The following is a 27,327-nucleotide window of genomic DNA, read 5'->3' as shown; positions in this document are numbered from 1 at the left end:
AAGCTGTCAAAGCCAGTCACTTGAACTACCCAGCTGACTTAAGTTCATCCCAGATCAAAGTCAGAGTGGAAAGATTGTGTGTGTGTGTGTGTGTTGTTGTTGTTGTTGTGTGTGTATGTGTGTGTGTGGATGTTGGTGCTGTGTATGTGTGGGTGTTGTTGTTGGTGTGTGTGTATGTATGGAGGTGGTGGTGGTGGTGGTGTGTGTGTGTGTGTGTGTGAGTGTGCGTGCTTGTGCATGTGCACACAAGGGGTGTGTGTTGTTGTTAGTGGTGGTGTGTGTGTACACGCATGGGGGTGTTGGTGGTGTGTGTATATATGTGGAGGTGTTGGTGGTGTCTGTGTGTGGATGGTGGTAGTGGTGTGTGTTTATATGAGTGCATGGGCGTAGGTTGGTAATTCCAAGCTGATAAAGCTTTGGGCACTCAAGTGGTTGAGCTGGCAGGATCCTGAGACCATGACAGAGTAGGTGCATCAGCTAGGTTTGCTGGATTCTCCCCTCCTCCCTTGTGGCCTCTGACATGGTGATTGAGTAGGGCTCATAGACTCGGATTTCTAACAAGTTCACGGGCAGCTCCAGTGCTGGTGAGAACTCCTGGTCTAATCTAGCTTCTAGTCCTCTCTCTGTTTATTATTAAAAAGTACGTAGATGGGGAAACTAGACCCTGATGTTTTGTGGAAAGGGTTGGTCTGTCTGGTCAGTTACAGTCAGTTCACAGGGGCTGGCTCTAGACCACGCCCTGCTGTCACCAGTGCTCCTTACGGAGCGACATCAATCCTAGCTCACCCTCAGAGTCAAACCCAGTTTCACCAACGTTACTTCATTTGGTTGTCATTACAGGGCCTTCTGTTTGGTTCTCCACAACTAAGTGTCTAAAGGGACTTAACCTGCCCGGATTTGTATTTGTACTAACGGTTACAAAGCACTGTTGTGCTCTAGTACATACTACGGGTCAGACTGTCAGTAATTAGTTTTGTAGTTTCTTTTTAAAAATTTTTAAAAATTAATTAGTTAATTAATTAATTTTACATCCTACCCGCAGCCTCCCTTCTCTCCCCTCCCCCACCTCCTTCTGCAATTTCTAACCCAACAGCAAGGGTAGTCTTTCCTCCCAGGGGTATAGGTAGAGGCCTGGGCAGGGTCCTCCCTCTACTCAGCAGCAGTCACCACTAATATTTGGATCCTCCCTGTGCACAGGTGGGTTCCTGGAAGGTGCAGCAGGAGGAGACAACCAGGATTTAGGGACATAAACTCCACATTTGGAATTCAGAGCGCTGGGATCAAGCTCAGGTTTGGTCCTGGACAGGCACGCGCTTGAACCGTAATGTGAAGCAGGTGGACATAGAGACCAGATGGTAGCACCGTAAGCAAGAGGCAGGGTGGGAAGTGGGAAGAGGTTGTGAACCTTTCGATGGTGGAGCATCTCTCCAGCCTAAGGAGTATTACCAGATATGGAGGATCAGACAGACATGGAATTGCTCTGATGGAGAAGGATCTTGGTAGAAGGCCTGGGTATTCAAAGCTTGGCATCTGAGGGGCAGCCAGACCTAGGGGTGATCCACTGACAGGTGAGTAGGTGGCCCATCCCCAGGAGAGGCTTGCCCCAAATTCAAGAGAGGAAGTCTTCTTTCCGTGGCAAGGCTACTGCCAAAGAAGGCAGGAAGGCTCCTTGAAGCGAAGTTAAACTATCTGTGCAGTTTGGTGGAGGCATCTGCCATAGACCCAGGCCTTGAGAATCTTCCCTGATTCTGTATCCCAGACTCTCAGTGGGTAGCAGACTGTTCTGTGATTCAGATCTGGACTGACTTTGGCACCTTGATTTCCGAGTACCTGTGCTACTTAGATTTTGCCACCTTGACATAAACTGGAGACACCTGGGAAGGAGGCTCCTCAGTTGAAGACTTGCTTCCGTCAGATTAGCCCGTGTGCATGTCTGGGTGCAGTTTTCTGGAGAGCTAATTAATGTGAGAGGGGCCCAGCCCACTGTGGGTGGCGCCATCCCTGGAAAGGTAGGCCTGGAGTGTATAAGAAAGGTATCTGGCCACGAACTTGGGTACAGGCTAGTCAGGGGCATTCCTCCATGCTTTTGGCCTGCAGGTTCCTGCCTCATCTCGTGCCTGACATCTCCCAATGGCCTGCTCTAACCTGTGCAATATAGGGCAGCCCCTTTAGCAGTGACGGGATTGGGCCAGAGGGACGGGCCGTGACTGCTGTGTCTTCAGTGGTGGATATAGGAGCACAGGGAGGCCCAGAAGTGGGCTAGAAGTTGGGAACATAAAGTGAAGGTGTTCCAGGAACTTCAGCTTCATCGTGTGGAGAGTGGGGTGTGGTAATGGGTCTTTCCGTTTGGGTTGGATTGAAGAACTTTGGGCTGTGGGAAGGCATTTCATGTTCGTAAGATCCCAGAGAAGTACGTAGTGTTCCATTCACATGACTGTACTGAAGATCTGGGGAGGGTTGTGAGGTGGGCAGAAGGAGCTGCTCAGGGGATTCTGGAACATCTGTCTGGGAGAGAACTTTGGTAGCTACTGACTGAGGCGGGACAGTGACTCTGGGGTGATGACTGTACAGACTCTGGGGTCCTAGTTAAGAGTCCATGTCAAGTGTCATACGCTCCGGCCCAATGGTCCATAGTCTTTCTTTCTCATCCACATCTGTCTCTTTGCTGCATGGGTGGACCTGAGAGACCCAGAAGGTGACACTCTTGGTTTATAAGCGTGAGATGGATGGAGCTGTTGTGGTCTCGCTCCAGTAGGGTGTCAGGGCTGTGATGGCACTGCTGGGGTTCCCAGGTGCCCTTGTTTCTTCACAGTGAGACCTCAGTGGTTCACCTTACTTCCTAGGTCGGGAATGATGCCCGCTGGGAACCTGACCCTCGGTGAACACACTGCATGGCTGAGGAAGGGCTCCTGCAAATGAGAGCTTCGTTCTTCTCCTTTCTCTTTGGCAGCCCTCGTTGTCCCTCCATGCTGAGTCCCTCGGACGCTGATGATCTGTGTCGCTCCACTCTCTCTTTTCTCTTATGTCCGGGAGCTACTACCTGGTTGGTGGCTGGCCACTCCATTTTCCAAGGTGTTGTCGGAATCTTCTCTTGGGTCACAGCCTCAAGGCCCCACGATCTCGTTCCCATAATGGTTTATCTTCTGCCCCTTCTCAGTTGCCTTTCCTTGGTCGATATTGTATCCTTAGCCACCACTCACCTCTGGTTCCCTTGGGTCTTGGTCACACTGTTCATTAGTCAGAGTGAGAAGCTGAAGAGGTTGTGCCTTTTGAAGAAGATTAACAGTCGTTTGTGGAGCGGTAAGGACCCTTGTTGACCCTGCCCTCTTGTCTGTCATTCCAGAGAATGGGTACAGGTGCATAAAGTATCATTTTTTGGCCTGGACAGGGGGTTGTGGTCAGCACAGGAAAGAGACATGCAAGCAGAAATCAGGCCAGCCTTGAAGGCCTGCTCTGGTTGTGTATGTGCTACATGTAGAAGAAGTTGCTCAGTAGTTGAGAGAATCTATTAGTATTGGAGCTTGGTGGTGGTATGGACACGTGACCTGTTAGGGCAGGGAGCGGGAGAGAGAGAGAGAGATTGAGATAGATGGAGATTTTCAAAACATTGATGTGGCTCCTACTTATTCAGAACCTTCCTCATTAGCTAATAACCATGAAAACATTTGCCCCTTTGAATTTGCCCGCCCCACCCCCTGCCATGGCTGCACACTTAGTCTTCAGCAGTCATGTGCTTTAGTGTTGTCTCGTTTGAGTATAGCTTCTGTATTTGCCTTATGTGCATGACCCTTCCCGGCAGCCCTCTGTGGCACTTCGCCCTCCACCATACTCCTCTCCTCCTCCTAGGCCCCTGTGCTCACCTCTCCAGTTCACTTCTCCTCTTGCCATCCCGCGTTCCCCCCCACTCCCCCTCCCGTGCTTGGAGAGTTGGTTAGACCCACTTTGCCTTGGTTCCCTGAGACTCCAGAGCCCCTCCCTTCTGGGGTACCCATATCTGGGCCACTCTTGTTTGCCTGGTACATTTTCTGCTGTTAGAGTTTCCCCTTGCTCTTACATTTCCATTTAAAGCCCTCTTGAGAGGTCTGAGTGTCTCCTGCCAGCAGCATTCCTTCTGGCTTACTGGAACCCCTCTTGGTATCCTGCTAGGAATCCAGCCATGAGTGGGCACCAGCAGACTCTCTGTAGCCTCCTGTCGCCTCCCAGACTGTGCCCTCTGGCTGTGACAAGTGACATGGTGGCCTCATCTCACCTCGCAGAGACCAGCCATTAGTTTCTAGCATCTTCTCTCCGCTGCCTGGTGGTGGTGGTGGGGGGGATCCTTTTCCACTTCCGCACTGCCTCATCCTGCCTTGGCTCCACAGCTGGACAGCTGGACAGCGACAGCCACAGACCACGTCTCTGCTCGCTACCTGTGCATAGCAATCACAGGTTCCTTCTGCGGCCACCACGTACTTTCTTGTCTTTCGGAGGAAGTCAGATTGTCTTTTAGAAAATGCTTGAACAAGAACAAATACTTTTAGTTCCCGATGCAAATGTTTGTCGGGCCTTGTCTGAAGAAAATTAAAGGGAACCATTCGTGAATAGAAATGGGTCCAGGACACTTAGGTCTCTTCTGCCCTGCCCAGTATTGGTTCTGTGGGCCTCACTCCTGCTGTGATTAAGGGCACTTGAGAAAGCATTTCTCTTTCCACTCCCAGCTGGCTTCCTGCCTTCTTCCTCCCCATCTTCCTTGGCTGTGGATCAGTTACTATCCTCACACCTTAGTCTTGCCAGCACCTGACTTTGCTTATGCCCAAGATTCCCCCCATGCACTCCTGCTTCACTCTCTGCCCCCCATCATAGCCCCCCCCCCCAATAGCATTGCTGGTCCCACTGAGTTGCATCCCTCTGTGTGTCAGTTTCCTTGCAACCCTGAGGGACCGCCCCTTCCTTTTTTCAGGTAAATGCCTGCTCATCTTTCAAAGCCCTGCACAGAAGTATCCTCCTCCCAGAGTGGCATCTAACTCCTGCAGGGAGGAATGAAGGCAAAAACAGCCCCAAAGAAGTTTTATTATGTGTTGTATTTTTCTGTAATAAAAGTGGTACCACATGCCCATAATAGAAAAATTAAGAAACAAAACCATATAAAGAGAATGAAAATCACTCATAAATTCAGGGTTTAGAGGCAAGTACAGTTTATGTTTTTAATATTCTTTTGCGAGTCCTTGCTTTTATTAGTTCTTCTGCGTTTGTGTTGTACTGATCTCAGACTTGCTGGATGTGTGGTTTTATGTCCCCTCACCGAGCAGTGGGATGTGAGCCGCTTTTCATGGCGCAAAACCTTCATATACGTGATAATTGCAGCCTTTGCCATCACAAGAGGACTTGGGGATCTGTGTTCTGCCGCTCCACAGCGCTGTGATCAATACCTTTGTTATCATCACTGGTTCCTGCTCTTTAAGCTAGATTATTAGGGGGTGCACTTAAACACAGGAAGGGCAAGAACTGTTCCGAACCCTAATTTCAAGAGAAACTGATGGCCACTGGAGAAAGCTAGAAACACCTGGGAATGTACAGAGAGGAAAACAAAACCCACCTATGGCTACTTGTAGTGACTAATGTGAAGTTGGATGTTAATTGAGTCTGTGTATTGCCTGTTGTTTTTACTCCAGGGGTCTGAAGATATTGTTTCTAAAGAGCCAGACTGAAAATGTATTAGATGCTCTAAAAAAATATATTGGATTCTGTACGGTATATTAATTTTCCCTCCCTCCCTCCCTCTCTCCCTCCCTCCCTCCCTCCTTTTCTCTCTCCCTTCCTCCTTCCCTCCCTCTCTCCCTTCCTCCTTCCCTCCCTCTCCCTCCCTCCTTCCCTCCCTCTCTTTCTTCCTCCCTCCCACCCTCTTTCCCTCCTTCCTTCCCTCCCTCCTTTCCTCCCTCCCCCCTCCCTCCCTCCCTCCCTCCCTCCCTCCCTCCCTCCCTCCCTCCCTCCCTCCCTCCCTCCCTCCCTCCCTTCCTCCCTCTCTTGTCTGTCTTGGAGTTTGCTCTGTAGACCAGGCTGGCCTCCGACTCTCAGAGATCTGCCTGCCTCTGCCTCCCCCGCACTCCAGTTCTGCACCCCCACACCCGGCTTCCTCCTCCCCATTCTCTTCTTGCTCTTTCTTCTCCGTTCTTTTTGAGATGCACTAACTATTCTTGGGGGAGTAGAGCTATAAATACCGTTTGCGGGATCTCGTTCTCAAACATGGGGCTGTGCATGGGGGCTGGGGACACGGTTCTCTCCTGTGGCATCTTGAGGGGTTCTTTTTAGAGAACTCCACTCAGGTGAAATCAGGATTTTTGCTTGACTGTGCAGTACAAGAGAATCTCAGGATGAGTCACCGTGAGGCAGAGCTGGATTTCATTAAGAGATTTTTGACATCGATTCAAGCATGGGTGTTAGAGCACACCCTGAGTGTGGGCGTGTGCTTCTCAGGACAGCCATTTCGGCATCATCTGGGGAATAGCTGTACTATGACTGCCGGTTTCTAGGAGACCCCTTTTCTATCCTTCCTCTTCCTCTTTTTATTTTTATTTTTGTGAAATGAGATCACCAAGGAGGGGCCTTGGGTAGGATTACTACCTGAAACCATGGGTTACAAAGGCTGCCCAAGGGGATTAAGAATAAGGCTTGTCTTTTACTGAAAGTGGAGTTTACAGTCACACTTGGTTCCTAGAGAATGAAAGGTTTACACCTGGGGAGAGAGAGAGGCCAACCGTAGCTGTGAACGCTTCGGCCTTAGGTGTGGATGGCGACTCTTTCAGTATTCTGGAGATAGCTCTGTAGGAAGGAAGGCTGTCTCTCTATGTTGACAGTGCCACACCAGACTCTGGTAATTGTGCTGGAATTCTTGACTTTGAACTCCCAGAGGTTTCAACAGACTTCTTGGTGATGGGCTCTTGTCTCTGCCCTTCTTTCTTGCCTCAGGACCATTCTGTACTTGATTTGTAATTGTTCATTTTTGCAATTTAACTGTGTCACCATTGTTCCTTATGGCTCTGTTTCATGCTGGCCAAAGAGAATGAATATCTTCCTACCGGGATAGTCCTGGTGCTTCCACCTCTGATCCAGACCTTACAGCACTTTTTATTGTAGGTATTCACCGAGATGTCTCTTTTCTGTGTCTTTGGTATGTCTGGTTTCCCAGCCTGGCACATCCCCTGAGCGAAACTTAGTAGATGCCCAGTAAATCTGTGTAATAAGGTTGCTTTAGACTTCAAGTTTACCTTGGCCAAATGCTAGCATTCAGAACTTTGCTGTCAAGATCTGATTCTTGGGGGGCTGGAGAGATGGCTCAGTGGTTAAGAGCACTGACTGCTCTTCCAAAGGTCCTGAGTTCAATTCCCAGCAACCACATGGTGGCTCACAACCATCTGTAATGAGGTCTGGTGCCCTCTTCTGACCTGTAGACATACACGTAGAAAGAATATTGTATATATAATAAATAAATAAATATTTAAAAAAAAAGATTCACTAAAAAAAAAAAAGATCTAATTCTTGGGCTGGTGGACTAGCATCATCTTGGGCCTGTTAGAAATGCAGCCCCATATCAGAGTCTGCAGCTTAGCACACGCCTCGAGTGCTTCATTTGCAAACTTTGCCTGCAGAGTAGCAGCCTGGGCCTCACCTCCCTTCTACTGGGCATTTACTCTGCCCCATTCTTTCTAAGACTAAGAGCCTCCAGTGAATGGACTGTCTGTTTTCGCTAACTCAGGAATTCATCTGGGAAGTCCTCGGTTTCCCAAGTGGTACCGGCTGTTTTCTTGCCTAGTGGAACTTTCGTCAAGGTGGCGGTGTCTTGATGGAAGAAACAGCCATTTAGTTTGAGGGGACATATGGGTCTGTAAGACTTGTCATTCTTAAATATCAGAATTTGAGGATGCTAATTCAGCTCCAACCCTGGTCTTGATTCAGAATCTCTGAGAAACAGGTCTGGCATTTTAGAAGTCTGCCTTAGCATTTCTGCCGAGCTAGCTAAAGGATTAGCAGTCTCGGTCAGTGTTGTACAAGTAAGGAAAGCAAGGCCTGAAGCGGTCATTGACATCCCAAGGTCACGGGAATTTTAACAGCAAGGCCAGAACTAGATCATTGTGCCCTTTTCTCCGGGCGCAGTTCGGAACACCTGACTAGCAAACATGCTCTTTGATTTGAACGAAGAGCCCTTGCCTTAGGATTCTAAGCCTGACTATCAAAATGCTGCAGGTGACCTGGGTCAAGGCTGGAGAGGCTGGGGAGGCTTGACCCGGGTACCTGCTCTAACGGCCGAGTCCTCTTTCATCTTTGTGCAGTGGTGAGCCACACGCTGAGAGGCAGGGGCAAGAGAAACTGTGTTCTCTTGTAGTTTCTCTGTGGCTCCCCTTGCCGCCGTGTCTGAGATTTTAATGGGAACTCTAGACAGCCTTTTGTTTCTGGTCTGTCATGTCTAGTCAGAAGCAAGGCAAATGGGATGTTGGCTGAGGCTTTGCAAAGACATCCCATGGAAGGGCTTATGGACTTCACAGAGACCAAGGGTGTGATTAACACTTTGATTGTGTGGCAGGCCGGAATGGGAAACAGGAATAGAACTAATTACCATGATAGCTGCCATTTATTGAGTGCTCACTCTGCCAGGCAGTCCGCCTGCATCATTTCCCTTAATCCTGTAATAGCCATGAGGGAGGGGATGGGGTGGCCAGCGACTTCCTCAGTGGTAAGCTGGGAGGTGAACTCACTGCTGCTGCTTGATTTCAAAGTCCTGATACCCCGCTTCTCCAGCTGCGCTCAGCGCCTCTCATCTCAGCTGCCACTCCCAGGGATTTAACCAGAAAACCTGTGGCGACGGATTGAACTCAGAGTCTAATGATGTGGTCAGAGATGTCAGGAAATACACTGAAGTAGTAAAAGGTGCTGTTCATTGGAGGTGTTTAAGCTCCACCGTGGTAGGGACGCAGGCGTATCGCGGGTCTGATGGAGCATGTGTCATTTTATTCGACAGTCCATTCAGGGGGCAATATTAGGTCAAAGTTAGATAGGCTCGACATGGGGGAAGCGTGAAAGTATTGTGTTTAGATGACCCTGAGAGCTGTGCTATTAGCAGTTCCTGGGTTCCTGGGGTGCACCATGCATGCTTGGGTGCTTGGTGTTCCCCAGGCGTCAGACCTTTACCACATGGAGCCTTCTGTTCAGGAAGGCATGGAAAATAACCTCCCATTGAAAGATGATCAGCTGGTCAGGGCCAGAGAGTATCAGGAATGTGTGTGTGTGTGTGTGTGTGTGTGTGTGTGTGTATGTGTGTGTGCATGTGTGTGTGTGTGTGTATGTGTGTGTGCATGTGTGTGTGTATGTGTGTGTGTATGTGTGTAGCTAAGTTCAATGAGAATGGAGTTTATTGTAATAGTTTTTTAGCATTACGCACAACTTGGGCTTTGAAGGCTGTATGGCAGTAGTTGAGGTTGTCAGATGATGTCATTGAATCACTATGTTTAGCTGGCCTATGCGAAGACCCTTGAAGACCCTTGCCAAGTGAGTTTCTCGTTTCTTCCCAGACTTAATGGGTTGCTGTTCAGCCGTCCTTGCGGATGGTGGGAGAGACAGAGGAGGTTTACCTCTTTCCATGTTATCAAGTATTTGCTGTGTGGTTACTGTGGCTGGAGCAATGGGGCTGATCTCCAAGAAGTAAGCATTAGCTTGACGGAGAGCTTGGGAAGGCAGGGCCTTCTGGCAGGGGGATCTTGTAGGTAAGGTGAATACATTCTGATCACAAAGAGCTTTGAGACGGATGTTCAGTTGTTGGGTGACCCCAGCAACACATGGGTATGGATTTGGGGAATTGCTACAAGGAAGGTCCGAATGATGCTCTGAGCTTTGAGGAGGGGATTGCCTATGGCCATTGCCGTATCTTCTTGTTGTGCTTGAAGGATGCCTTTCCTTGCCACTGCTTTTTGTGGTAGAGGTAGAAAAGACTTGGGAGTCTGAGTCAGAGAGGCCTGCCTTGGAATTTGTCAGTATCCCACAGTCTCGGTCTTGAGAAAGATGTTCTGCTTTCTGTACTGTAAAATGAGGGGACCTGTTCACACTGTGTAGGACGTGGGCTGCAGGGATGGGGGAGACGTGCATAGAAATCATGTTGAGGCCTCTGAAGTAGCTCAGGCGGTAAGATGTTTGCTGTGCAAGCATGTCTGGGTTCTAGCCCCAGAACCTTCACAAACAAAGCGCTCATGGATCTTGCACTTTGGGGAGATGAGCACTGGGGAGGTAAGGACATGTAGTTCCCTGGACCTTGTCACAGACAGCAAGGCCTACTTGGTGAGTTCCAGGCCAGTGAGAAACCTTGTTTCAAACGCGGATGCCACACATACACATGTATACCGCCATGTGCACCTGTGTATACATGACAAGGCACAACATGCTTGTAAAGAATCCATGGTGGGGAGGCTGGTGGCACACGCAGTCAGACTAGACCTAGCAAGCTAAGTTGTAACTCAGGGACACAAACATTCATCTTCTCTACCTTCGTTCATCGTAGCTATGTGGGTCCTTCTTGGTTTCTCCGTGCCCTGTAGGTTTCTGGCTTTGTGTCTCGTTCAATAGCTGCTGATTAGAAAAAGCAGTCTTGTAAGTTCAGGACAGTCAAGCCTCTGGATGATTTCTTAGGTGCTTCAGCAGGCAGTGGTTTTCTCCTATCCTGTCACGGGCTGGATCACTTTTTACTTGGTGACATCTCACCAACAAGCTGCCTGGAGGTCAGAGGTCAGGGCTGGCTCACTGCTGCTTGCCCTGTAGAGCTGAGCGCATCACTGGGTGCACAGTACGTCCCTCGCAGATGACACTCATGGCACTCCAGAAACAAGAGAATGAGCTGATGGCTGACGTTCATCCCCTCGGCTGCAGAAACCTGCGAGGAGAAGTAAAAATGGTTGAGGAGTGGATGTCAGGCCTGCGGGTACCATTTCCTCATTCAGGGTGCAGGCCGTGACTGCCTGGAGCTGCAGATCCTTGAGACTTACCACCCCAGGCCGAAATCTGCCTCCTTTAATTACCTCCTTTCCAGGGAACAGGAGTCCTTGTTGTCTGCCCTGAAGTTGCTAAATATAGCTCCAACCTCGAGGCCTTGTGTGCTTCTGGGCCACAGCTCTGCCGTCTGCGCTGGCTGTTGAGTCCCAGCTTTCCTCCCGGATTCTTTACATTTTTAAGTTCTCACTGGGGACACCTTTGGGTTTGGAAGCCAGCTAAGAGAGTTGAAGGACAAAGAGTGTTTAAAATTGAACGGAAAGATGGCAAGTTTGGGGAGCGAGGAGGAAGGGGACAGTTTTAAATGAAGGCCACGTGACCTGTGTGGACCTCATCTTCACTGAGTGATCTCAGAAGATTGACACTTAGTTAACGTTTTCCTAGAAAAGCCCTTTTCTTTCTTCTTCTTCTTTTTTTTTTTTTTCTGAACCCTCAGCCACGGTATCTTAAAATATTATTATTATTAAATATATTCAGTATAACTTAAGCATATTTAAGCAACAAATATTTTTAAACATTTATTTTGTGTGAGTATGTATGTATGTGTGTGTGTGCATATGTCTGTGTGTGTGTGTGTGTGTGTGTGTGTGTATGTATGTGCACATATGGAGGTCAGAGGACAACTTTCTGGAGTTAGCTCTCTCCTACTGTGTGTTCTGGGGGTCCTGCTAGGCCAGCAGACTTGAGGGCAGTGCCTTCCCCTCTTGAGCCTTCTTGCCAGCCCAAGCAATTCCTTTTCACATTGAGATACTTTTCTTCTGTCTCTTTTTGTTTGTTTTTTTTTTTTTTTTTTTTTTTGAGACCAGATGTCTCTACATAGCTCTGACTGTCCTGGGACTCTCTGCAGACCAGGCTAACCTCAGACTCACAGAGATCTGCCTGCTTCTGCCTCCTGAGTGCTGGGATTAAAGACACATGCCCTCATACCCCGCTCGTCTTTGTCTTTAATGCTGTAACTTAAAATAAAACACAATCCAGAAGTGTTTATAATAAAATAAAGATTTCTTGTCCTATTTCTTCCCAAACACAATCTCACTCCCAATAGTCAACTGCTTGTACCCAGTTTTGTTTAATCCTTCTTGTGTTTACTGTCATGTCTGGGGGAAAAACATGTTCCCATCTTTTCTTCTTGAGTTATTGGTTGGAAATATGCCTATTGACTTTGCTCTAGGATAGACAAGGGTTGGTTATTTATAGCCTGTTCACACATGCAGTTAGTTCCCTTAGTCCCTTGCTGTTAGCCTAGACTCTGTTTTAACCCTTTGTTTTCCTTATGAGTTTATGTCACCTGCGTAGTGGAGGTTGCTGAGTCAGCTGTCATAGTGTCTTCACACAGCTGGCATGTCCTTCAGCAGCCATCGTGTCCTCTAGTTTACCCTTGAACTTGTCAGTAATGACTTCAGCTACTGTTGGTATCCTAAAGGGTTATAATGGACTGTATGTACACCTATATGGCGTTCGCAGCAATATCTAGGGCTTCCGGCTCTGTCTGTGGTTTGCATTAAGTTGAAAACAGTGTCATGTACATTATGATCTAGGTGACGTTGCTGCTTACAGGGGTAGCTCCTGTGCTGGGGCCCCATCTCCTTTTTAGAGGTCATGACCTTTAAGCCACCCACAGGGAACTAATGTTTTCCTTACGTCAAAGTCTAGCTTTCCTCTAGTTCTTCACAATCACGCCAGGTTTGGGTTTTAATTCTACAATGAACCGGTTGGTTATTATGATGTACTTATTTTCCTGGAGTTTGAGGTTTGTTTCTCTGGCTGGGGAAAGGAAACTAACCACGTCGAACCACATCCTTTATGTCTTTTGTCTGTCTCATGATTTCTTCTTCCTGTATCCACCCACCCTTGGACCTGGTTTGCATATTTGGGCATGCTTTCTCACGGATGCAGAATTCCTTCCCTGGAGATTGCTGTTACTTCCTGTCGTGTGACTTTTCTGGGGGAGAAACGTTCAACTATCAACACGTTCTCTTCAGATGGTGCTGATGTCAGACCAGAGAATTAATGCCACCCAAATCGAGATTGGTGGCGCACCAAATTGATAGTGTTTGCTCACAGGAGCATTTGTGACAGAAAGGTGTCGGCCTCCCCAGCATCCCATCATGAGAAAGCTCACAAAAGTTCCTCCCTGGAGCTCCCTGCCCTGCTTGCAGGCAACTCTAGCAGAGTCTACTGTTCTCCAGGGATTGTTTGCTGTTTATATAACTTTACCTATGGTCTCCTCAGTTTGCTAACAGTCTTTGATATTCTGGAGCCTTCCTGGAGTCCTGTAAGTCCTTAGTTTTCATGAGTTTTAAGAGCTTCCCTCTTCCTGCCAGGAGGGAATGTTTCAGTTCCAAACAAGTAGCCTGTAACCTCTTTTTCTCCAGGACAGAAACAGACTTACCTTACACTGTGATGGTACATCTATACCACAATGTCTCCTTTTATCTGAAGACCGGTCGTCTTGGAGACTCCTGTTTCTAGTCTGTCACCGAGGTATCCTTCGTGACTTCCTGAGTTGTGTCATTATTTTTCAAGAGAAGATAAATTGAAATAATGTTCTCCAACTCTTTTCTTAATCATGGTTTTATTAAGCGGTGTCGTCTGCTCCTCACCCCCTCCTGGGATACTCATGGCTTTTCCAGCTTAGCTTACGGTTCTCGGGTGTCTATAGAGGCCGTCCAGCTGTTGCACGGAGTGCATGGATGTGCTGTTTGTTCCATATTGTTGGATGAGGGTTGTTGATTATCGATCACACGGAGATCACACAGAGCTGTTATGGACATCCCTGGACAGAGAGCCCCTGTCTTTGCTTGATTTCATGTGGGTGCCGTTGCCAGCATGTCTGGGTACCGCTCTCATTCCTGGCACTTGTGATGGGCTTTACTGGATCATATGACATGCCTCATTTAAGAGTTTCGTTCTTGAAAGGATCAGCAGGATCTGGGAGAAGGGCAGCATCTCTTGGGGGCCTCAGTCAGGAAAATGCATTATGACTAGTCTTGGTCTTGGTGCTGTCTGGATAGTCATGCACCAGGAATTAGGCCCAGGATTATTCGTTCACCCTCAACTTTGTGGTCAGTTATATCACAACACTGACACCTCCAGCTGGATCACCACCCATAATGACTAGAATTCTTTCCCAGTGACTGCTGGAAAAAAACGTGATTCTTTCTTAAAAAGCAAAGAAGAATTCTCATCAGCACATTGCACATGACTTACAACTGCTTATGTACTTGGTGTAGCAGGAAGAGACTTAAGGACTGGCTGGTATTAGAATCAACAGACTGCTGTTAAGAAAGCCCTCGTCCGGGGAAGCATATGCTTTGGTATATGAAGGAAGCTTAATGTTCTGTTGCCTTACGAAACTTCGTCAGGCGACTTTGACAGCTTGGTTACCAAAGAAGCCTGAATGACATAACGGTAGAAAAATGAGACTGTGTTAACTCATTGATGAACACTGCACACAGATACCGAAGGACGTATACCCAGTTGCCCTGGAGGAAAGCTCTGAGCTTAGTGACTCACAGTCTGGTTATTTTAGATGCGGGGTGATAATGTTGTATTGGAGGTGATGGCGAGACACGGAGAGCTCAAGTGGGATCGCTTGGCGTGGATGTGATCCGGCGTGAGAAGCGGGGCCGGATGGGGGAGATGGTCTCAGCTCAGTCAGGGTCAGTAGTGACTGGCACACCCCGTGCTAGACTTCAGGCGTCTCTGTCTCCACTGCTCAGTTCCTGCACCACCTCTTAGGATTTTAAAATGTGTGCGGCTTAATTCCTCTATGTGGACTGTACTTTGCGAAGATAGAAATTAGAACTTTTTCATCTAGGGCGATGTGGTGCATTAAATGGAGAGCGGACATATGGCTGGGATGGCCACAGGGGGCCTTTAAGCTTAGACATAAGGAACCATTTCCGAGATGAGGTAAAGTGGCAGGAAGGGCTCTTTCTTAATTGCTGTTGTTTTTAATGTTTGGGATACTCGAGGTTTGCTTTGAGCAAGACGCCTGTATTCGCTGTTTCACATACTTGATGTCTACAAAATAGGAGGGTGACATTGGTAGGCTGGTAGGGATTCTTCTGCTCTGATTTTCTTTTCCTTCCTTCCTTCCTTCCTTCCTTCCTTTTTTTTTTTTAACTTTGTGATTCTGCCTTAGGTCCCATATCCAAGATAACTTGGAGGTAAAAAGTAAGCAAAAAAAGACCTTGCTGAATCAGTTGCAGCATCACCTGCCTTCGTCTGGGTGGGAAGTAGGTCAGGGCTTGGCAGACGTGAGAGTGTGGTGATCTCCAGCTGTGAGGTCTGCCCTTTGTAGACACCTGCCTCAGAAAGGCAGAGGGAATGACGGTGGGAAGTGGAGAAGGGCAGGCTTGTGGCTTTTGGTGCTGCAGGCAAGGAGTGGTCCACGGTTGATAGAGGAGCCCTGTGGGTTCATGCACTTTTCTTCTCCCAATAGCAGCGGGCTGGACCATGGATGTTAAAGAGAATGAGGTTGAGGCGTGGAGAGATCTGGTTATTTGTGGCTCCGCGACTGGTAACGGAGGAGGGAATTGATATTGGCTTGATAGGATTGTGCCCTGCCCTCTCCCAGGTTCTGGGGAGAATGAGGGCAGGTGTAGCCCAGAGCTTCACAGTGCTACAAGTTCATGGGTAAAAAAAGATAGGAACCAGGTAAGGAACTACGTATTTCAGGTATAGTGAATGTATTAAGCAAGAGAACGCAACCGTTCTAGGAGCCAGGGAGTAATGGTGGCACATTTTCACTTTCTACTCTGAGATGTTGCGTGGAGATGCACCAGGCTGAGGAAGCCAACGAGCGCAGTGTTGAGATTTTTGGGATGATAGTTTCTCCTGAGCCATAAGATATACCAACTGTGTGGCTCCAGCAAGTCACCTCCCTGTTAGAGTAACACCACTGTATAATGGAGGCGAAGTGGTTCAGTATCCACTTTAAAAACAACCTTCATTTATCTGCGCACAAGGAACTGAATTTTTCAACAGCTTTGGTTACTTTTCAAAGGGCTATTTTTATATTTATTTAGTGCCTTCTGTGTACTTGGAGGAAACAACTGTTTCCTTTGGTTGTTTTCTTATTCCTGGAATGAGGGAGAGAGGAGGATCCTTGCTGCTTGTCTTGAGCAGGTTTGGATTTGGTTGGCGATGACAGAGGACCTTGGATGTGTTAAACAGAAGGCTGGCTTTCTGGCTGTAGCTTTGTAAGGAGGTGAGGATGGACTAGAGGAACCCTGGTCCATGATCAGGAGGTCAACTGAGTAAATGGTAGAGCCTGGAGTCAGATTGGGTCTGGCATCGCAGTTGTATGCATGGGTAGTTGCTGAGTACATCTTTTTGAGGCTTATGATGTGCCAGGCTGTTGCTGAGCAGGGAGGCACATGAGCTACTGAATCAGCTTAGCGCCTGCAGAGCCAAGGGTGCTGGATGCTGGGAGTAATGAACTCTGTGTCTGAAGGAGCTTTCCACCCACAGTGAATCGGCCCTCGCTTTGGTAGATGCTCTATCTACATGGACTGAGATGGTACTGAATGGCTATGGTACTCTGTACTGATTATCACCAGTTCTGCCAGGGCAACTTTCTTGCTGGTGTGTGGAGGTTCAAGGGGTTCCAGAGAAGGGGCTGGGAAAATTACGTTGGCGTTAGTATATTTCTGTGTCCTAGTTAGCTTAAATTCTTGGTTTTTCTCTTTCATGGTGTCACCAATATGATAACTGATGTAGCCTGAAGGTTTCATGGGGTTGCTGATGCTCCAGTTGGGTTTCGTAATAAGGAGTTTGGGAAATCCAGAAAGAAGAGAGATCAGGTAAGAGGCAAGAGCAGAGTTGGGGCTAAGCTGAGCCTTTTGGGAATTTGAGTGCAGGTAGTTTCGAGTGTAGTAGTATCCCCTGAGGGAACAGTGAAGAAAGAGAAACACTGAAGAAAAAAATAATCCACTTTATTCTTTTCAAAGATTAGTGGAGAAAGAGAAGGGGGGAGGGATAGAGGGAAGGAGGAATGTTGGGGTGGTGTTTTATTATTATTTTTACTTTAAATGACTTCTATCATGCATCAGGAGTCAGGCAGTTTGTAAGTATTGCTCCCACTCTTGCAACAACCCACGAGGTAGGAATGTTCATCCTTCCTCCACCTTGCCCACCTTGCAGGTTAGGAGCTCAGAACCTGGACCCAGTCGCACACTGGCAGACACAGCACTTGCACTCAGGTTTAGGGACTATGAAGGCTGCGTGTTCCACACCTGCCGACCACATTGCCTCCTTACCCCGTCCATCTGTGTGCATGGCATCCGCGAGAAACGCGGCGGCTTTTCCTTACACAGAAGCTTAAGTGCTAAGGGGAAGTGGAGGTGTCATTACCCTTTTCTACAGAACGGGGTCGAAAGTTCTCATCTCAAAGGCTGGCAGTGCCAAGGGAGAAGGAAACCTCAGCTCCAGGGTGTCTGTGCATTCTCTGCACCGCAGTCATGAGAGCGCGGTGGCTTCCGTTTATCTGTCTTCTCTGCCCCTGAGACTCGACTTTCCATTCCCCTAGACAACATCCTGATGATGACAGAGGGAATGTGCTGATCATATGGATGGTGGGTGTTTCTGGTGTGTAAAAGGACTTGTTTTTTGGCATACATCAACGGCATGGTTCCTGGTAAAGATTTGGCCTCTCCTGTCGCTTCATTATAGGGAGAGAAGGCTGATTGGGCGCTGTGCACGCACACTCTTGGTTTCTCGCTATACGTTAGGTGGATCTTTTCCTACGCTCCCACCACCGACAACACAAACAAGGATACACAGAGAGGCAGTGTAGCTGTGGTGAAGATCACAGAGTCAGATGGCCTAGGTTTGTTCCCCTGCTCTGCCACAGTCTACTGCTGGGCCTGCTTTTGCCTCCGTTTCCTTACCGGGAGAGTGGGCACAGTGATGGAGGTAGTTGGTTCGCAGGATTGCGGGGACAGTGGAATGAACAAGTATTTCTAAAGTGTAGGAAACTGCCTGGCATCTACCAGATACCGTGTATGTGTTAACAATGAAGTATAGTTGATTGTGAAGAAACCTGGAATTTCTTAATGAAATGACAGTGTAGCTCATCTATCCATTCTGTCTATCTATCTATCTATCTATCTATCTATCTATCTATCTATCTATCTATCTATCTATCTATCATATCTATCATATCTATCTATCTATCTATCATCTGCCTATCTATCTACCTACCTATCTCTCTCTCATCATATTGTAAAAAGTGCAGCATGTCAGGTACCCTGCCAAGCCCTGACTCATCCATGTTAAATCAGAATGACTTGCGACAGTAGTGAATTCAAACTGTGTATACCTCACGTGAGCTGTCAATGAAAAATCCTCATCAGGTTTCAAAAGCTTAGTACAAAAATGATATAAAATATTTTTTTAATAAAGTTGATTTTTTGGTGCCTTTTTAAAATGGATATGTTGTTTTATATGTTGTATTAAATGAAGTATGCTCTTGAAATCGGTCTATTACTTTTCAAAAATGCGACTGCCAGGAAATACTCAGTGACGCGTGTGGTGCGCACTGCTTCCTGAGGAGAAGGCTAGTCTAGAGGTCTGGAGGGAGACATGCCGTCTGTTGGGGATGCCGGTCTCTGGGCTCCGGCTCGCCCTCCTCTTTCCTTACATTTACACGGGTGTCTACACCCCTTTTTCTTTTTGCCATGCCCCTTTTCAGTCCTGCGAGAGGTATTCCACTCTAGTGTGTGATGCCGGCTCCGGTACTTTTCAGCTCCGTTCTTCCTGGCTCCTGCAGTGGTCCTGCCATTTGGTATCCCTGGCATCCCTTACCTCTCTGGCCTTTTTTCAAAATCTCCTTGCTGACTTCCATCCTGCTCACACCACAGATGTCGGGCTTACAGAACTTGGTCTTGGACTATCTCTGTGTCTTGGTGTGCCACGGTGCTATAGGTTTCCTGGTTTGGAGCTCCCGAGCTGTAGGCCCGTGTGTGTAATTGACACTTGGAAATGTTTAAGAAGACCTGAGACTCCGCATGTCATTGTCACTGTGTAAAGCATCTCAGCGCCTATCTGCTGAGTCACTGGAGCCTGAAAACGGGGTTGTGGGGGGGGGGCGCTCTGGGTACTTGCTCTGCTTCCCTGTCTTCAGATTGTACCATGTCAGCTGGGGTACCAGCCTCTCCACACTCCTTCCTCTGGGCCTGCGGTGCCCCTCCTAAGCCCAGGCTTTCTCTTGCTTAGCCTTCTCACTCAGCTGGCCTGGCCTTCTTTTCCTGGTCCCACCCTTCCCATTTGTGTCCTCTGTCCCTCTAGCCTGGAGCTGTGGACTCAGAAATCTGCTGATGTTCACCTCCCTTTTTCAGATTCTCCAACTTTGCCCAGGGTAAAATCCCCAATCGTTTGCATCTCTTAGAGGGGAGAGGTGGCAGGAGGCAGGTGTGTGTTCAGGTGTACCCTTGGATTCTCTGTAACCGCTACTAACACTCATGTTTCTTCTCAAGCACCGGTGCGCCTTCCAGGACTTCACTCCCTTGCCGCCTTTGACCCTGCTTATCTCAACTTCCTCCATTTTAGGCTGTTGGTCGAACTTGGCTGCCTTTCCTTAAGGGAAAGGGCCATTCTTTTCATTTCTATATAGTTAGGTACAAGATAGGTGTTCGGTAGGTATTTGTTGAACAAGTATATGCTCAAGAGTAAAGAGTAGAGGTGCAGTGAGTTGGGGGGAATTCTAGCTAGGTAGAAGTGTGGCGGGGAAGGGTCCTAGGAGAGGTGACCCTTGAGCTCTGCCTTGGGGGTACTGGGGTGAGAACGTACATACAGAAGGGAGTCTCATGGTCGTCTAGTCTACGGTGTTATGTAGGACACAAGGGTATTGCAGAGGCCTGTCTTCTGGCCAACATTATCCTCTTTGTAGTAAACTAAAGGCGGTCACCTTAGTGGTCTTTTTGGGCAAGTGCCCGCTCTTCGCCTGTGGACTGGCTCACACCACCCAGCAGGGCTTTCTCAGCACTTAGCTGGCATAGCAGGCGGGCTCCTCAGATCTTGCTGTGAGCTGCCCTGGGGGAGAGGAAGCCAGGAAGGCTGCTTGCGTTTATCTCTAGTTCTCCTGTGGAGCCGCGTTTTTGGATAGCAGAGAGGTGACCTCAGCAGCCGGGAGACAGGAAACAGCCAAGTGAATCATCGCAGGCCCCTAATGAGGTGCACGAGGGACCCTTTCCGCGAGTGAGGGTCAGGTGAGGTCATGCTTTGCCGCGGGTGAGTTTTTGCCTTGGGGCTCCGGTTGGCACTGGAGCAGCACTGAGCTAATTTTACCCACAGGAGCTGACTGTGCTGAAAGACAGGGCTTCTGACATTGGCCGTCTCATCTTGCTGTGCCCAGAGGTACAGCCCTGCTCTGTCTGGACTGTTCTTCCCCTTCCAGTTAGACACATTTCCCATCAAATGTGCTTGTTGGGAAGCCGAATGGGAAGCGCTTTGGATTTGGTAGACTGCTGGGAGACTGGACCTGAGTCCTGCCCCTCTACCTTTTACAGTAGGTGCCTGGCTTTGGACAAGTGTGACAGTTGAATGAGTCTCAGTCTCTTCGTAAGACAGGACTTAACTCTGTGTCCTCAGATTGTTCCTCCATTCACACACTTGGTGACACTAGGAAGTGACGCTGTGTGCCGCACTGCTGTAGCTGCTTCATCCGTATTGGTTCTGCGAGGAAGGTGTCGTTTCTGTCCCGGTTTGACACATAAGGAAACCTCTGCCCAGGGAGGTCAGGCCACCAACCAGTCCTGACAGAGATGGGAACTGAACGTAGGCCCGAGATTCCAGGGTGTACACTCCTAGCCCCTGGAGCTGGTGGTCTTGAAGCGATAGGAGTTTTTGCTTCGTTTCTAGTCAGGACTTAGTGTTTTTCACCGGCGTGCTGTGTCTGTGGCCTTAGGTTCCATGCTGAGTAGGAGTGCAGGAAGGCAATTGTGCTGTGTTGGAAATGTGATTGCACTAGCAGGGAGGGCGTGCTGTGGGCAGCCTACAGCTACAAAGAGGGCTATTTTAGTGCCTGAGATTTTAGGTGCTGGGGAGAAGTACCCTCAGTCCTTTCTCTCAGTTCACCTTCACAAGTCCTTGGGCAGTTTGCCTTTCCAGCCATGTTCACCCATCTTACAGATGAGAAAACAGAGGACTGGAGAAGCCGTATTTCTCAACACACTTACTAAATAGATACACAATTGGCCAAATCTACTTAGCCTGTGTCTATTCATCTTTATTCCCTCCACTAAATCCCTGTGTCCCAGAGTTGCAGTGACAGATAGAGCCCATACCTCGTTTCTGACCACCTGGAGGGGCCACTGTCCACAGACACTATCATCAGTGAAGCCAGGCAGATCTGAACGGTCAGAGCAGGGGACAAAGAAAGTTGAAAGAAGTGGCAGGCTGTCTTGTGTGCATTCTTGATTTATAACAGATTATCTTTGAACTTAGGGCATATGAGAGTCATTTATGCGCATGGGTTTTCTGGGTCAAGAATTTGGGTGGATCAAAGAAGAACAGGGACGTTTTTCTCCATGCTCAAACCTTTACGGTACCGGTACGAGGCCTGTGGCCTTGGCTGGGAGATGTCAGGCTGGACACTAGAGGCTTGCCATGGTGATGGGTCACAGGTCAAGATGTCTGTGTGTGCTTCTCCATGTAAGAATTTCTTCCCAGCACGCGCTTAGTTTAAAAGCCTTGAAAGGAAAGATGGGGGTTGGAGGGGAGGAAGACAGGGACAGGGATGAGGAAAGGAGGGAGGGATGGAGGGAGAGAGCAGAACACTGACAACCTGTATTGGCAGCAGGTGCTGATCAGAAGCTGTGTCCCTCTGTTCCATTGGCTGTAGAAGTCCCCGAGTCACCAGGTTTCAGGGGAGGGGATTTCAAGTCTTGCTGCAGTGGCAAAACTCTGGGCATATTTCTGGGGTGGTCCTCCAGGGCATAGAGTGAGAGTCTCCTTTTAACCAAGAGGAGAAAGGAGCAGATGTTTCTCAAGTCCTGTGCTGTGGGGCTGTGTGGAGCTAGATGGCCCAGGAGCGCAGCCAGCAAGCCCGCGAGGAACGAATCTAGAAAACAGTCCAAACTAGGAGCTTTCAGAAGTAGGCCAATAATCATGCCACAGGCATGCTTTATTTTGTGTGACTTGGTATTCACACTGATCATAAGCTTGTTTGTGTAATTGTAGATTACTATTCCTGTTATGTCACTTTGAGAGTTCTAGCTCTATTGGCTTATTGCAACAAAAGTGAGGAATTTTGGCCTGTACAGAGGAGATATCTCAGGATATAGATGAGAAACAGATGAGAAACAGAGAAATGGACGGTGCAGTCAAGCAACCAATTCTTTCTTTCTTTCTTTTCCTTCTGTATCTATTAGAAAACCACTGGGGGAAGAATTCTGTATACTTTAAGTAGAAAGGAATTAATTCAGAGACAGAGGTGCTAACAAAATTGTTGGAAAGATGCGAGCGGTGGGAGTCAGAAGGTGGCATCTGGAGCTGTTGAGTTCCCAAGCTGATTACTGCCACGACGTAGGGGCAGTGAAAGTGGGTTTCGGAAAAGCCACTATGGAGCTGTTTGAAACTTGGCTGTCCCACTGCCCCCTTGGTTGGTGACTGGCCATGACTGGTTGGCTGCCTGTGCGGAGGCTGTTTGACTCTGATTACATTTTACCCTTTGGGAACAGAGAGAGCAGCAGGGAGATTTGGCTTCCCTGTCACACACAGGTGCATCTCAGCGATGGAGCCCCATCTCCTAGCTTGTGACGTTTGCCCCGGAATGCTTGTAGTGCAAGGGACCTCAGGGCAAGGAAATGGACTCTTAGCCAATGGAGAGAATTTCTGTGACCCCAACACGTTCCTTTAAAAGTCCCAGCAGTTATTATCCTGAAATACTTAATGTTTGTAATTCATCTTAATATCGTAGTTTTATAATTAAGTGTAATACCTACTACTTAAGTTTATTTATATAAAATTAATATGCTTAATATCCCAAAAGAGTAGGCTGTTTACCTACATTCAGTTTCTTGCATTTTTCTTAGTTTTGACCATAGCTGTTTGTTTGTGATGTTCTAGTTCATGTTAATCTCTTTCTAGGTTCTGTGACCTAGCATAATTGTTCTTTTTTGCATAATTTGTTTTCAGGCTTTTAATAAACACTGACTACAGACCTGACCATGAGCCTTACTTTGGCACTGCAGAGAGACTTCTAGCCTGGGTTCTTCCTTTGGGAGCCCATACTGGGAAGGAGAATAAATCAAATTTCAAAGTAAGAATAGTATAAGGAAGATTGTGATGGATGTTCTACAGAGGTTGGCAAATCCAGGAAAGAGGATCACACTGAAAGGCTGGGAGTGAGGGCCTTTGCAGACCAGCGATTTAGAACTGGAGGCAGCACCATCTTTTTAAGGGGATTAGAAAAGGCACGGAATTGTTCTGTTGTCTTAGTCCCCAGAGGCCGGGTCACCAATGGTATTTAGAGGGCATGTCCAAGAGTGCTAGATGTTCTTTCGTACAGGACAAAGAGTAGATAAATAACTTCCTTGCTCCTAAGGCAGTCCCACCCTGCTGAGAATTCCTAGTATTCCCTGAGGGATATGTAGAGCTTGCTTCTTTGGTTGGAGGCTACAGCAATAGGAGGGACTTTGTGGGCTGAGACTTCACCCTAAAGAATGCGTCTTGATGGCAGTGGATGTATTGACCCCTGGAACAGAAGATTGAGGCTGGGTTCTGGAGACACTGGAGCTATTACATAAAACCCTGGGACTTTGCGGTCTTTAGGAACTACAACGCCATGTAAGATATTGGAGCAGGGTATTCGCGAGTACAGACCTTCCCTTCATGTACCATGTGCTATATGAAAACATCAGCAATGGTTTTGTTTTGTTTTGTTTTGTTTTTCCTCGTGATTGAGTGCCCCAGACAAATGGTTTCTAGTACTTGGCTTAGGTGACCCTTGGCTTTTGCCAGGTCTAGGGTCTTGTAGTCTGGAGAGATCCTGACAGTCAGCATTAGCTCTTTGTAGAATAAATAGGGGACGTGCTGGCCCTCACGTCAATATCGCCTTCATAGCTAAACAGGAATGTGGTGGTCAGGTGGTATCAATAGGTGCCTACGCTAACCAGAGAAGCAGATCTCCCAAGAGTCCTCTGGGAAAAGTGTGTTGTTTTCTCTTCCCCCTTGGAAACCATCAGGGGCCTGGATTCTCGGCCCTGAGGTATGCCAGGTGCATACTGTGTCCTTCATATTAATGCTCTTGCATCCTGAGTTGGTTGCTATTGCCACTCAGACCAGCATTTTGCTGACGAGAGTGCGTGCACTGTGACGATGACCACAGTTGTTGGGGAGCGACTTGCTGCTCTGCGGGATGGTGGCAGCTGCAGGCTCTTCCCTATGCGGTTCTGGAGCTCCTGGTGGGTTTGTGACACTTTGGATAGGTTGTCTATGGCTTTGATGGTTGGGCAGGGAAATCTCAGGAATGGAACTGACCAAATATGTCTATGTGTGTGAGGCAAGACCTGGTTTCATCCCTGACAGCTTTCAGGGTAACATAGAAGGGGCACGTGGATGCGTAGGGTGGCTTGGTGAATCTCCTTTTATGGATAAAGAAACTGTGATTAAAAGAATGAAAATGACTTGTCTAGAGTCCTGAGTGAGCTGGCCTTGGGCTTCCACAGCCCCTTTAATTGTGGGAGTTAGTTCAGTGCACAATGCTGCAGGTCCTAAGTGGGGCACGTGACTTCTGGCTCAAGTACTTATTAGAGGAGTATGTAAGATGGACAGTGTGGTTGGATCTGCCAAGAAGCCTTTAAACAAGGGAGGCACGCAAAAAGCTTTGTCACTGCGAAGAACTACAGAAACATTCCGATCATGGTTTGGATGTCTGTGCGCTGGTCATTGGTGGGCCCAGCTTTAGCGAACGTGTAGGTCAGTGAAAATACTCCTGTCCCTACACTTCAGTCACAGCACATCCCAAAGGGGTCACGTGTACAGCACCAGGAGGAGATCAGGTGCCTGCGACTCCTTTGTTCTGTGTGTATTGGGATTGTCTTCACCCCATCTGTACACACCAGGCACCTGCAGGTCAGAGGGCAGCTTCTCAGGTCACTTAACCACTGGATGCTAGTGTCAATAGACAGAGATTAATTCTTTCCCTTCTTCTCCTGGTCTGGAACAGTGGCTTTTCCCAAACATTTTCTTTCTGTATCCTTGACCATCTTGGTTGTTGTCAGAACACAAAGACCCGAGAATTTGGGACTCAAACTGTGTTTCTTAAACTAAATTACAAAAGAAAACTCTGAGAATTTTATACATGTATACAATGAAAGGTCCACATTCACTTCCCCCATATTCCCCCCAACCTCTCCCCATGCCTCCTCCCTCTGATAACCCACTAAGTCCAATTAGTGACATATTTACACGGGTATGGGGCCACCCACTCAAGCATTGGAAACCTCCCAATGGCCACACCCTCCAGCTTTTACATTCTTCTTTCTTGCTCATTCTTTACTTCGGCCAGGGTGTTTGGGTTGAGCATGTCCACAAGTGTACAAAGGCATGCAATTATCTTCGTTTTCATATATGGACCAGGATACAATTAATTGATAATCATTGCAGCCTGTATTGTGGTATTCTGCTAACTTGTTAGGTGAATTCATTGTCTTGAAGGCTTTTTGAGGTGACTGTTTTCTCTTTTATAGGTGAGAAAACTGAGATTTAGAGAAATGATAGAATTCTCTTAAATGTGTTTTTTTTAATTAAAATAGCATTACCTCATTTCCCCACTTGACTCCCTTCAGTTCTGCTGTGACACCTTATCTCTAACCCTTCATGTCCCCCCCCCCAAGTCGATAGTCACTTTTGCTTTGATTACTGTTGTTATATATGGACACACACATAATATGTATACAGCCACACAAAAGCACAACCTGCTGGATCCATTTTTGTTGGTGATGTTGGCTTCAAGGCTGTCAATATCAACAGAGTGTTATTTCACAGGGTCCCATCCCTAGACAAAAAAAAAAAAAAATCTCAGGCAGCTCCTAACTTCTGGGAAAACAGGATTTTTTTTTTTTTTTTTTTTTTTTTTTTGAGGGGATACTTTTGAGACAGGGTTTTTCTGTGTAGCCCTGGCTTTCGTGGACTCGCACTATAGGCCAGGCTGGCTTCGAACTCAGATCCACCTATCTCTGCCTCCAAGTGACTCAAGTTGTGTGTCACCACAGCCGTGAGCGTAGGATTCTTACCCCACGTTCTTTATTTGGGAATTCTTTGTCCTGTGCTATGCCGCATGCATACTGTGTGTGCTTCTCATACAGGTAAAACTACAGAACAGTGAAGGAGGCACTTCTTAGATCCCTGACGTTACTGACATCAGAGCTGGAGGGTCCTTAAAGAGTTCAGAAGGCTGATGGGTTTCAAGCCCTGGTGGAGGTTCCAGTGCGGTCTGAGAGCTGGGCTGCCAACGAAGTGAGAAGTGGAGGGGGAGGAAGGCTTGAAGCCTGCTTGCAGCTCTGATTTCCCTGGCCTGAAAAACCGCACACCCCATAGTATTCACTTAAAGAAAGAATTGTGCTGAGAGATGAGAGGTTGGAAATCACCATGGTAGCCTAACAACTCTTTATGAAGGCTACAAGGCCAAGTGGCTTAGCGTAGCTACTAGCTGTGAGGGTTGCAGGGCAGAGACACCCAGCTCTGCGGGGCCTGGACTCCCTGACACCTAGCTGAAACCCTCTCTTTGAACTCACATTCCAGTCTTGGTGGGATGTGGCTGTTTGCCTTTTTCAAGGAAGTATTTGATCTGCTGAGCTCCCTCTGAGGTCTTGGGAACAGCAGCTGGAGGTTCAGGGTCATTCAGCTCTGCACAGCTGCAGAACCCTCTGGCTAGGCTGCCCTGTGCACATGCACAGTGTCCTTGAACTGTGCCTGTCACCCCCGCTAGGTCTCCCGTTTGACCTGGGCAGCCTTGCTTTGACTGGTTTAATTTCTGTCGAGGAAAAAAGAGAACGGTTATGGCCTATATTATATTACCTTCCTGACCCAGCCTTCGAAGACAGTGCCCATTGAAGAACACACAGCCATTGAGTGCTCACTGGCAATGGCACAGTTATTGTCACCTACTTTTGGAGGCAGCTATGCTACATGGGATTACTATGCGTGTGTTACAGGGAGCATATTTTATCTCAGGAAAGTGACGTGAGTAGGAGGTGGGCTACAAGGGAGAATGGGGGAGAAAAGGGACATAGGGAACTTAGGGGATAGCGAGAAGTCAAGTTTGTACTGTGAACACGTTAATATTGGCCTCTTGCTTTTTATCATCTC

General features: G+C 47.9%; 1 protein-coding gene across 5 annotated transcripts in view; it reads left to right on the top strand.

The window, feature by feature from the left end:
• Positions 1-27,327, top strand: part of Lpp (LIM domain containing preferred translocation partner in lipoma) — a 597,751-nt gene that overhangs the window by 19,375 nt on the left and 551,049 nt on the right. The window lies entirely within an intron of this gene.

The sequence above is a fragment of the Myodes glareolus genome, chromosome 2 (assembly GCF_982192425.1).
Source record: "Myodes glareolus chromosome 2, mMyoGla1.1, whole genome shotgun sequence".
Taxonomy (NCBI): Eukaryota; Metazoa; Chordata; class Mammalia; order Rodentia; family Cricetidae; genus Myodes; species Myodes glareolus.
This window is presented reverse-complemented; position numbering and strand designations above follow the sequence as displayed.